A 13307-nucleotide genomic window follows, 5' to 3' on the forward strand; every position below is an offset into this window, starting at 1 on the left:
GTCATGAATGGATGTGACAGTTGGACCATAAAGAAGGCTAAGCATGGAAGAACTGATGCTTTCAAACTGTGATGCTGGAGAAGACTCTTAAAAGCAGCAAGGAGATCAAACCAGTCAATCCTAAAGGAAATCAACCCTGAATATGCACTGGTTGGATTGATGCTGAAGCTGAAGCTTCAGTACTTTGGCACCTGATGTGATGAGTCAACTCATTGGAAAAGATGCCAATGCTGGGAAACATTGAGGACAGGAGAAGGGGCAACAGAGGATGGGATGGTTGGATGGCATCACAAACTCAGTGCACATGTGTTTGAGCGAACTCTTGGAGACAGTGAAGGACAGAGAAATCCGGCATGCTGTAGCATGCAGTAGTGAAAAGTCGGACAAGACTTAGTGACCGAACAACAACAAGGGGAGATGGAATATCTCAAACCAAAAAACCAGCAAGACAGGAACTGATGCTCAGCAAACAAGCTGTCTAAAGTCATACTGAACTAATAGCTACCTCAAAACACACTCCTTGACATAGCCCTTCACATCAGAGGAACAAAGTCCAACTTGACCCATCAGAGGGCAAGCATCAGTTCTCCCCCATAAGAAAGCCTGCAGCCTTGGACCAACCTCACCCCCAGGGGGCAGACACCCACCAGGGGGCAGAAGCAAGAGGAACTACAATCCTGCAGCCTGCAGAAAGGAGACCATGAACACAGAAAGTTCAACAAAATGAAACGATGAGAAACACATTGCAAATGAAGGAACAAAATAAAACCCACAGAAACTAAATGAAGAGGAGATAAACAGTCAACCTGAAAAATACTGTAGAATAATGATCATAAAGATGATCTCAAATCTCAGAAAAAGAATGGAGGCACAGATCAAGAAGATACAAGAAATGTTTAACAAGGAGCCAAAAGATTTAAAGAGCAAACCGAGATAAACAATAATAAGTGAAGTGAAAAAATACACCAGAAGAAATCTATAGCAGAAACTTAGGCAGAAGTATGAATAAGTAAGCTAGAAGACACAGAGGCAGAAATCACTGCCACAGAACAAAATAAAGCATATAAGAATAAAAATAAAGGAGAATATACTCAACGACGTCTGGGACAACATTAAATACACCAACATTCCTATTATTGGGGTCTCAGAAGAAGGAAAAAAGAAAGTTCCTGAGAAAATATTCGAAGAGATTTTAAAGCTCAACATTCAGAAAACTAAGACCATGGCATCCGGTCCCATTGCTTCATGGCAGATAGATGGGGAAACAGTGGAAACAGTGGCTGACTTTATTTTTCTGGGCTCCAAAATCACTGCAGATGGAGATTGTAGCCATGAAATTAAAAGACACTTACTCCTTGGAAGGAAAGTTATAAGCAACCTAGACAGCCTATTAAAAAGCAGAGACATTACTTTGCCAACAAAGGTCCATCTAGTCAAGGCTATGGTTTTTCCAGTGGTCATGTATGGATGTGAGAGTTGGACTATAAAGAAAGCTGAGCACAGAAGAATTGATGCTTTTGAACTGTGGTGTTGGAGAAGACTCTTGAGAGTGCCTTGGACTTCAAGGAGATCCAATCAGTCTATTCTAAAGGAGATCAGTCCTGGGTGTTCATTGGAAGGGCTGATGTTGAAGCTGAAATTCCAATACTTTGGCCACCTGATGTGAAGAGCTGACTCATTGGAAAAGACACTGGTGCTGGGAAAGACTGAAGACAGGAGGAGAAGGGGACAGTGGAGGATGAGATGGTTGGATTGCATCATTGACTAGATGGACATGGGTTTGGGTAAACTCTGGGAGTTGGTGATGGACAGGGAGGCCTGGAGTGCTGCGGTTCATGGAGTCGCAAAGAGTCGGACATGACTGAGCGACTGAATTGAACTGATAGCTGAAAACTTCAGTGACATGAGAAATGAAACACTCACTCAAGTCCAGGAAGCACAGAGTACCATAGAGGGTGAAACTAAGGAAGAATATGTCAGCATATATTAATCAAACTGAAAAAAATTAAAGACAAGAAAAGATATTAAAAGCAACAAACAGCATACAAAGAAATAACCATAAGGTTATTAGCTGATTTTTCAGCAGAAACTCTGCAGGTCAGAAGGGAGTAACATGATATATTTCAAGTGATGAAAGGGAAAAACATAAAACCAAGAATGCTCTACTCAGCCAGGCTTTCATACAGATTTGATGGAGAAACCAAAAACTTTACAGAGACGCAAAAGCTAAAAGAATTCAGAAGCATCAAACCAGCTTTACAAAACAAATGCTAAAGACTTCTAAATTAGAATTTCATGAGAACTGGAAATAAAAAAACTACAAAAGATACACAAACAAACAAAAAAAGAAAAATAAAAAGCAATCCCAACAGAACACTAAAGATGGCCATCAAATCACAACAGCAGAAAATAGAAGAGGAAGAGAAGAAAAAAGTTCAACAAAAACAAGTTGAAAACAAAAAACTGTTAATAGAAACACACATAGCAATAAATACCTTAAATATAAATGGATTAAATTCTCCAACCAAAAGACATAGACTGGCTGAATGGATACAAAAACAGGACCCATATATATGCTGTCTACAAGAGACCCACTTCAGACCTAGGGACAAATATGGACTGAAAGTGAGGAGATAGAAATAGATAGCCTATGCAACAGGCTTTTTTTTTTTTTTTTTTTAGAAAAGCTGCAGTAACAATACTTATATCAGAAAATATAAACTGTTACAAGAGACAAGGAAGGACACTATATAACAATCAAGGGATCAACCTAAGAAGAAGATATAGCAATTGTAAATATATATGCAACCCCAAATAGGGGCACCTCAATAAATAAGGCAAAGACTAAAAGCCATGCTGCTGCTGCTGCTGCTAAGTCACTTCAGTCATGTCCGACTCTGTGCAACCCCATAGATGGCAGCCCAGTGGCTCCCCCGTCCCTGGGATTCTCCAGGCAAGAATACTGGAGTGGGTTGCCATTTCCTTCTCCAATGCATGAAAGTGAAAAGTGAAAGTGAAGTTGCTCAGTCATGTCCAACTCTTTGCGACCCCATGGACTGTAGCCTACCAGGCTCCTCCGTCCATGGGATTTTCCAGGCAAGAGTACTGGAGTGGGTTGCCATTGCCTTCTCCCAAGAGCCATAAAAGAGGATATAAACAGCAACATAATAATAGTGGGGGACTGTGACATCTGATATATATCAATGGACAGAGAATCCAGGGAGAAAAATCAATAAGGAAACACATGACTTAAATGGCACATTAGACTAGATGAACTTGATATTTGTAGAACATTCCACTCAAAAGCAGCAGAATACACCTTTTTTTCAAGTTCACATGGAACATTCTTTAGGATAGATAACATCTGGGGCCAAAAATCAAACCTTGGTTAACTTAAGAAAATTGAAATCTTATTAAGCTTCTTTTCAGATCATAGTCCTATGATATTAGAAGTAAAATACACGGAAAAAGAAACTGTAAAATAAAAACCACAAACTTGTTTTTTTGTGAGACTAAACAATATGTTACTAAACAACCAATGGATCACCAAAGAAATCAAAGAGGAAATTAAAAAAAATAGCTAGAGACAAATGACAATGAAATCACAATTATCTAAAACCTATGTGATATGGCAAGAACAGTTCTAAGAGACAAGTTTATAGCAACACAACCTAACCTCAGGAAACAAGAAAAATCTCAAATAAATAACCTTACCTTAAATCTAAAGCAAACCCCAAAGTAAGTAGAAGGAAAGGAATAATAAATAATAGATGAGAAGTAAATGAAACAGAGATGAATAAAACCATAAAAGAGATCAGTGAAACTAAAAGTTGATTTTTTAAAAAACTGATAAACATTTAGCCAGACTCATCGAGAAAAAAGCAAATAGGGCTCAAATCCATGATAGTAGAAATGAAAAAGTAGAAGCTACAACTGACACCACAGAAATATATAGAATTAAGAGACTCCTGAAAGCAACTATATGCCAATGAAATGAACAACCTAGAAGAAATGGACAAATTCTTAGAAAGTTACAACTGTCTAAGACTACACAAAGGAAGAAATGGAAAATATAAACAGCCCAGTCGTAAGTACTATGATTGAAACTGTGATTATAGAACTTCCAAAAAATAAAATTCCAGGACCAGATGTCTTTACAGGCAAATTCTATCAGATATTTAGTGAGGAGTTAATACATATCCTTCTGAAACTAGGAGAAGACTGAGTATAACTGGAAGGAAAGTCTACTTTAGTCCTATAGGAGAAGTGACATTGGTGAGCTCCAGAAAGAGAGGGCTGCTGATTCAGCTCATTCTGGCAGAGGGAACTGGCTGCACAGAAACATTTTAAACTCCAGTGGAAGGACTGGGGAGCAGATGTTTTGGAATCTCATGTGGAATACTGTGACTGGAGAATCAGGACGGAACAACACTCTAACGGGCTAGGACACTGCTCTGACCTGGGTGGCAAGCAAGGTCATGAGGACAGACAATCAGAGGAGGAGAGAAATGCCAAATCCAGAGTCTCACCAGACCTGGGAGTCCTACTGGCCCAGAACTGGGTGGGAAGGGTGCACCTCTGTGCACATGGTCTCCCTCTTACTCCTCCTTGAAACAGTGTGTTTCCTGAGTATAGTCTCTCAGGACTGAACAGGGGAGGTTACACTCTTCTCAGGGGTAAGGGGAAGAGCTGAGCTTTTATAATTTCTAGAACATTTCAACACTTTGAACCCTTCTACCTCCTTGAATATCAGGGACCCTGGGATCCCCAACATGGACTCTGCAATTTCTTAGTATCAACTGACATCACATGAAGTCTGTCCGTCAGTCCATCCTAAAACTTAGGTTGTTTGATAGCTCCAGGGATGTTCTGAACCCTTCACCTGAGGGAATCTACCAATTATTGACTATGTGGAATTGGGCAGGTGTCTGTTCCAAGCCCAGGCTCAGATCCACCAGGCTAAAAATGGGGAAAAGCAGTGAACTTTACATTTTCTGTGAAGATTATTTAAAGTAGTGGATGAAAATTACTGGCATCGTTGCTCACCCAGTTTGTGTTCCGCAAACATAGATGTTTATTATTGTTGTTACTAATCTCAGTTTACTGCAGCTCATGAATAAAGGTGATTGGTAGACTGAGAGTTACAAAGAATATTGAGTACAATCCAGTTTAGCCCAATTCTATGCAAAGGCCATTTATACCCATGGAAGAAATGTGGTGAAAGGAATCTTTTGGAAGGTTAACAAGATTTAGAACACTACAAAAATCCTAGTCCTGGTAGATTGATTTATAATTGAATTACTTGGACATCTCAGTGAACGGAGGAAAGAAAGGCATGGGGATTTCTTGGAGATAGAGGGAGGGTCATGCTTTCTTTGCATCCTGAAACTGCAAAAAATCTCTGGGTGATACATCCTAGGGTAGGAGTCATTTCTGAGCATGGCAGATCCTTAGGATAGAAAGATAGGTAGATACATAGACAGATAGATTCTGAATTTTGTAGGGAAGAGTGTTGGTATTCGTGAACAGTGCTTAATATGAGAAAAACAGAATTTTATTTTGTGGCTAATGGCATCACTTTAGTCAGAATTTTTTGGAACTTTCTTAATTTTGAGGAAATAGCATTATTTATATGTACTTGGAAAGGTTTATGGAATAGGATTATGGTTCAGCTGCCAGTTCAGTTCAGTCACTCATTCATGCCTGACTCTTTGTGACCCCAGGGACTGCAGCATGCTAGGCCTCCCTGTCCATCACCAACTCCTAGAGTTTACTCAAACTCAGGTCCGAGTCGATGATGCCATCCAACCATCTCATCGTCAGTCGTCCCCTTCTCCTCCAACCTTCAGTCTTTCCCAGCATCAGGGTCTTTTCCAATGAGTCATTTCTTCACAACAGATGGCCAAAGTATTGGAGTTTCAGCTTCAGCATCAGTCCTTCCAATGAATATTCAGCACTGATTTCCTTTAGGAAACTGGTTAGATCTCCTCTATTCCAACACCACAGTTAAAAAGCATCAATTCTTCATCATTCAGCTTTCCTTATAGTCCAACTCTCACATCCATACATGACTACTGGAAAAAACAAAGCTTTGACTAGATGGACCTGTGTTGGCAAAGTAATGTCTCTGCTTCTCAATATGCTGTCTAGATTGGTCATAACTTTTCTTCCAAGGAGCAAGCGTCTTTTAATTTCATGGCTGCAGTCACCATCTGCAGTGATTTTGGCTGTGCTGTTTTCATTGCTTCACTTGGGTTTTCTTTAATATCACCTAGCAGGGGCTACTCTTCATTACAGTGCACAGGCTTTTCACTGTGTTAGCCTCTCTTATTTCAGAACGTAGGCTCTAGGTGCACAGGCTTTAGTAGCTGCAGGATGTGAGCTCAGTAGTTGTGGCACACTGATTCAGTTGCTCTGCAGCAGGTGGAATCTTCCCAGACCAGGGATTGAGCCATGTCCCCTGCATTGGCAGATGGATTCCCATCCACTGCACCACCAGGGAAGTCCCTAATTAGTTCTTTACTGATGAACAGATTTAACGCTTTAATTTTCTTCTCAGTGTAGTTTTGCCTCTTTCTCAACATTTTGATTTGTCCTTTGGTTTATATCATTTTTAACTATCTTAACCAAACAGATTCTCCTTTTGATTAAAATAGCTTACTGTTTGGAGCTTTATTTCTTGACATTTAAGATATGTAGTTTGTGCAACAGCATTCATTTTAGGGGTATGTCCTTCATCTTTCCCAGCTCAGTTAACTGTGGGAATTGATGAAAGTTGAGTTGCTCCTATTCAATAGTTTTAGGGCCCTAAGAAAGTGTCTATAAGTTTCCATCAAAACTATTAGGGTCAATCTTCAGGCTGGGAGTACCCACTTCCCAGTTCATCAAAGTAAAGCAAAGCAGTGAATGGAAATGAATAGACAAGTGGTTGGGCTTCTTCCTCCTTGGTACTTATGAGATGCTTGCTCTGGTTCCCATAGAAGTAGCATTATGGATTTGTGCCCATAGGGATTAGAGTAGAATTCTGGTAAACTGGGAGTCTTCTGGGCTTCCTTGGTGGCTCAGATGGTAAAGAATCTGCCTGTAATGGTGGAGACCAGGGTTTTATTCCTGGGTTTTCCAGCCCTGTGGGAGGAGTGGATATGGTTATGAGTTGGCTCCTCTGAAGAGTGGGGAGGCCAATGAAGGGGTGCTCATGCTTGCCTGAGAGATATGCCTTGTTCCCTGCAAGTTTCCACAGCATTCTTTTGGAGCAGAGTCAGGATGAGTGCCTGGAATCCACCCAGACTCCTGCACCTGGCAGCAATAAGCCTGCTGAGGCACGAGGCCTTGGTCATCACTATTCTGGAGTTTCTGCCCATCGAGCTCTTCCCCCAACTCTTCATGGAAGCCTTCTATGGGAGTTGCAATGAGACACTGATAGCCATGGTGCAAGTCTGGCCCTTTGTCCACCTGCCTCTGGGGGGAACTGATGGAGATGCCTCATCTGTGAACCTTACAAGCAGTGCTGGATGGACCTGACATCCTGCTTGTGCAGAAGGATCACCCCAGGTGAGTCTGATTCAGGTAGACTGGTAGAGTTAGGGGAGTCTTTCAAGAGACAGCCAGGGTCAGAGGCTTCTGATGATGCCAGTGAGGAAGTACAGAGACTTGGTCATTGCTGAGCACCCTTTGGGGAAAGTTTGAGGAAGTGTATGAATGCTTAATGTGCAAGAGAACCTGAAAGTACACTCTCTGCCTCCTTCTAGTGATGCTTATGGAAGATATTAGAAATGGAGAACAGGGAAGGATGGAAGGGGAAAAGGAGATGTAAGAAACTGAGACAGAAAAAAAAAAAAAGAAACTGAGACAGAGACGGAAGAAGAGGGAAATGTTAAGAATGTGAAGTAAAAGCCCAGGTGGGATGTCTGAGTGTTGCCTAAATTCTGAGGCTGTGGTTCATTTTAGTGGATCTTCAAATAATTGCTGCCAATCTGCTATTTCCCCACAGAAGGTGCAAACTGCGTGTGCTGGATTTAAGAAATACTGGCCAGGACTTCTGGAGAATGTGGTCTGGATCCAGTGTCCAGGTGTCCTCAAGCTCATTCATGGAACCAGTGGCTAAGAAGAGGCCAAGGACACAGTGGACCTTGGTTCCCTTGGAGGTGTTCATAGAACTTCACATCAATGGAAGGACCATGGATGGATTCCTCGCCTACCTCACGAGATGGGTGGAGGAGAGGAAAGCTTCCATACACCTGTGCTGTAAGAAACTAAAGATAGAGTCAATGCCCAAAGACAGTATTATGAAGTTCCTGAGTATGGTGCAGCCAGACTGTGTTGAGGAGGTGTGAGTAAATTGCACCTGGCATCTGTCCAGCCTGGCTATGTTTGCTCCTCTTCTGGGCCAGATGAGCAATGTGCAGACTTCTTCTCTCTCACAGGGACATGTCTGCACTTGAAGATCAGAAGGAGCAGCATGTTGTCCAAATTACTTCTCAGTTCCTCAGGCTGTACCACCTCCAGGATCTCCTTCTGGTATCTACCTTCTTCTTGGAAGGATGCCTGGACCAGATGCTCAGGTGACTATGCACCACTGGCCAGGTAACAGTGAACACAACTCACCACCCTCCACCCCTCCAGGCACAGAACTCGGTTTCACTGGTATCTGAGTTGGGGAAGTCTGTGCTGTTGCTCTTAGAGCCCAGGGGCCAGGGCTGGGACAACAGAGGATGGGATATGAAAGGAGAATTCCTCTAGGATTTTCATGCTGTTCAGTCACTCAGTCATGTCCAACTCTTTGCAACTCCATGGACTGCAGCACTCCAGGCTTCCCAGTCCTTCACTATCTCCTGGAGTTTGCTCAAACTCATGTCCATTAGGTCAATGACGCCATTCAACCATCTCATCCTCTGTCATCCTCTTCTCCTCAGAATTTTTGTAGGCCTCCAAATGAGAGGTGGGCTATAACATATAAATGCACAGTATTTCTTTATCTACATCAGGAGAAAGTCTGGGGTAGGGAGACTTGCAAAGGTTGAGGCACAGTAGCTGGCAAAGTTGAGAAGCAGAAAGCAGAAGCTCCAGCTTAACATTTTGTGCCTAGCCTCTGGGGAAAGAGTTCAGGCACCCAAGGAAGGGACAGTCAAACCCCTGTCACAGGAGCCTCAGATGGGCTGACTTGGGGAAGGTGCTGAAGGGTCCAGAACCCAGGCATACCCAGACTATTTAAAAAAAAAAAAAAAAACACGTTTTTTGGTTGGTCAAAACAAAACAAAAAACCCTCTAGAATGTCAAACAAACTGTCTCCTTTGTTGCTGTATCCTGAACTGTGGTATCACAGATCAGATCAGATCAGTCACTCAGTCGTGTCCGACTCTTTGCGACCCCGTGAATCGCAGCATGCCAGGCCTCCCTGTCCATCACCAACTCCTGGAGTTCACTCAGACTCACGTCCATCGAGTCAGTGATGCCATCCAGCCATCTCATCCTCTGTCGTCCCCTTCTCCTCCTGCCCCCAATCCCTCCCAACATCAGAGTCTTTTCCAATGAGTCAACTCTTCGCATAAGGTGGCCAAAGTACTGGAGCTTCAGCTTTAGCATCATTCCTTCCAAAGAAATCCCAGGGCTGATCTCCTTCAGAATGGACTGGTTGGATCTCCCTGCAGTCCAAGCATAACCACCCAAATCAAGGCAGGAGTCCAAACTGGATAGAGGCTCTGGAAAGGGACATCTTGTAGGTTGCTATCAACTAAGGGTTAGGATCTAGTGGGGTGGGAATATGATTTCTTCTTTAGGAAGAGACATCTTAGTTTAGATGACTTGAAAATAAGTAAGGGAAGGGGGAAATTGAAGATGGAAAACTCTATGTCTGAGCATTTCTAAACCAAAGCTCTGTGCTCAATACTTTTGTGACCATAATGAGTCTGTCTCAAATTCCCTGTCAGTAAAAGGCTTTTTGCTGCAGATAGGATAATTGATATATGGGAAATGCATGATTCTGGAGGTGATGGTAATAGAACAGGAGCAATGGGGATAAAACTGGTAGATGAATATTTTTTATGAAAATAAAAACTGGTAGATCGTTTGCAGATAATGTAGGGATGTAAGTGAGCTCCTGGAAACTGCCGTCTTTGAGGGATGTTGTGGGTACATGCCCAGGTTGGTCCTCTATGCATGTCACCCAGAAGCCTTACCTGGCTTTTGGGCATGAATGCCTGGGGCCCAAGCATGGGTGGAAGGAAGTCTGAGTAGGAAGCGTTTTAAGTATGTCTTTTACTATTAACATTTGTGATGCCCATTGTTGACTGAGACAAGATGTCAGGCTCTGCTGTGAGCTTGTTCTAGTCCATTCTATTATCTTATTCATCCTCATAAGGAAGTGGAATGTGTTTTACTCTGCCACATAGATGAAGAAAGAGAGATTTCCAGGTTCTGTGAACTTGACCTAGTCATACTGTGAAGGTTAGAGGACTCAGGCTTAAATGAAACTAGGAATTCTGGATAATGATCATCATCAGATGGTCAGACAAAACTTGGCCTTCAGCAAATCTCTTGTCTGTAATCTTTAGGTCACCTTCACACCAGTTTCTAAGAGATAATAACTCTATTTTTCCCCAGGTGCCTGACAAACCCCTTGGACACCCTTGGAATAACTCTCTGCCTCTTACAATTTCAGACTTGACTCATCTTTCCCAGTGTCCAAAAACAGTCAGGTAAAAGGCCTGAATCTGAGTGGATTCACCCTGACCTATTCCATTCCTGAGCTCCTTCCAGGTCTACTGGAGAAAGTTGCAGCCACACTCCAGAAACTGTACTTAGATCAGTGTGGGATCATGGATTCACAACTCGAGGCCATCCTGCCTGCCCTAAACCACTGATTCCAGCTCAGTTTCTTCAGTGTGCTTGGGAGCTTCCTCTCCATGGCCATCATGAAGAAGATGCTGTGATGTACCTCCTGGTTGCCTAGTTTAAGTCAAGAACTCTACCCTGTCCTTCAGGAAAGTTTCATCTCTCTAGGAATCCTCCAAATGGGGAGACTTGCCCAGGGTTGGGCTGAACTGCTTGAGATTCTGAAGGACTCAGGATGTTTCAGGACCATCTGGATTAGTTCCAGTGTCTGTCCTCACTGTGGCGAGGACACACTCAATCATCCTGAGCCCATCACATATGGCAGTAACACCTCTGCCTAGTTGGGTGCATTGATCAAAAGCTTTCTTCTGAGCATTTGGAAACTGAAATCTATGATACTGGTACTTTGTGAAGGGAAAACAGACCCATGGTTTCAGACATCTACTCAATGTGTATGTGAAAAGGAAAAGTGATCCTGCAGGGGTGCAGGACTGCAGAGGGAATAGCTGATGCTGAGTGGTAATGGAACTTTGTGTACATGTGTCCCACAGAGTAAGACCTGAATTTCTGGTTTATAAACCTGAATTTCTGGTTTATAAACCTGAATTATAAACCTGAATTTCTGAAGGTGGATACAGGCTTGAGACCCACATGTTGGAGTTATCCCTGGGTAGATGGTTGTAAAGAAATAATCAGAAATAAAGAGATGCTCAGTATAAACCAACTGCTGCCTTCCATGTATGAGCTTTTTTCCCCCTCAGTTTACATTGCAGGAATCTCCAAATACAGATGAAAAAAGAGTCAGAGTTTCTGAGTTTCTACCATTTCCACCCATTCTTTATTCTGTCTGAGGCAGCTCATTGTTGTTTTTCAGATGCAAATTTATGTCCTACTACTTGGGACCTCATGGTTTGCAGCACTGCAGGCTTCCCTGTCCTTCACTATCTCCCAGAGTTTGCTCAGATTCTTGTCCATTGAGTCAGTGATGCTATCTAGTCATCTCATCCTCTTCCATCCCCTCCCCTTTTCTCTTCAATCTTTCCCAGCATCTGAGTCTTTTCCCAATAAGTCAGGTCTTCATATCAGGTTGCCAAAGTATTGGAGCTTCTACTTTAGCATCAGTCCTTCCAATGAATAGTCAGGGTTGATTTCCTTTAAGATTGACTTATTTGATCTCCTTGCAGTCCAAGGGACTTGCAAGAGTCTTCTTCAGCACCACAGTTTGAAAGCATCAATTCACTGGCGTTCAGCCTTCTGTAAGGTTCAACTCTCACATCCATACATGACTACTGGAAAAACCATAGCTTTGACTATGCAGACATTTGTCAGCAAAGTGATGTCTTTGATTTTTAATACACTAATTTGCCATAGCTTTCCTTCCAAAGAACAAGAGTCTTTTAATTTCATGGCTGCAGTCACTGTCCACAGTGATTTTGAAGCTCAAGAACATAAAACCTGTCACTGCTTCCACTTTTTCCCCATCTATTTACCATGAAGTGATGGGCCTGGATGCCATTCCAACTAAACGATCTTAGTTTTTTGAATGTTGAGACTTAAGGGGCATCTCTTACCTCCTTACATATTCCTATGTCTGTCCAATTGGTTAATATACAGAAGGGTGAACATACTCAGTGTCCACTGAGCCATTGGAGTGAAGAGTTCTTGGCAGGGCCCTCATTGCTGACTCAGTCCTTGATCTTGGACATGAGTAGTCCCCATGTTTCTCCTGATAGGTCTATAAGTCTCAGTTCTTGGCCCTTCTGTGTGTTGGGAAAGGGCTTTTTTCCACAAGGCATTGTTCACAGTTCTGGAAGTGGTCATCTGCACTGTAGATAAGCTGAGCCTCTGTACCTCACCAACCAATTACCCCAGTGAGTAGTAGTCCTTGAATTATTCTAGTTGGACCGGTGAAGTTATACAAATTTCTCTGAACAAAAAACTAAACCTATACAGGCATGTAACATGGTTTTTGTATATCTCATTAAAAATTACATCTTTGGGGACTAGATTATATTAATGGAAGACTGACTTAAATCCCATGGAACCTTCAGTATCTCCCCATTAAGGAAGATGAGAATAGCGTGCTTTGACCCCAGATATCAGTCAAAACACTGAAAGGATTGCTTCCTTGTCTGTGGTAAGACACTGTAGTTGTTAGGGTTCTTCTGAGTAAAAAATACTGTACAGCTGATTGTTAAACAATGTGTCAGTGAGCGGTGCTACCCATGCTCAGATGAAAATCTTCATATAATTTATTGTCTACCCTCCATTTCCTCATTTCCACATCCCTGAATTCCACCAACTATATCCTGTATAATGACATTTACTCTTAAAACATGTTTGTGTGTAAGTCAATCTGAGCATTTCAAACCAGTGTTTTCTAGGGTCACCTGTATATGCAGATATATATAGGAAGACTTTTGTTATGCTAATGGACTTGCTTGGTTACACAGTCTGAAAAGTCCCACAGTCTGCTA

The 13307-nt window shown here is 42.3% G+C and overlaps 1 pseudogene; it reads left to right on the forward strand.

Moving 5' to 3' along the window:
• The first annotated feature begins 7139 nt into the window (after nucleotides 1-7139).
• On the forward strand, nucleotides 7140-8589 carry LOC147356399 (PRAME family member 27-like; annotated as a pseudogene).
• Nucleotides 8590-13307: the final 4718 nt, after the last annotated feature.

This window comes from Bos grunniens, chromosome 16 (genome assembly GCF_055505025.1).
Source record: "Bos grunniens cultivar Pamir isolate PY7600 chromosome 16, Bosgru_T2T1.0, whole genome shotgun sequence".
Lineage (NCBI taxonomy): Eukaryota > Metazoa > Chordata > Mammalia > Artiodactyla > Bovidae > Bos > Bos grunniens.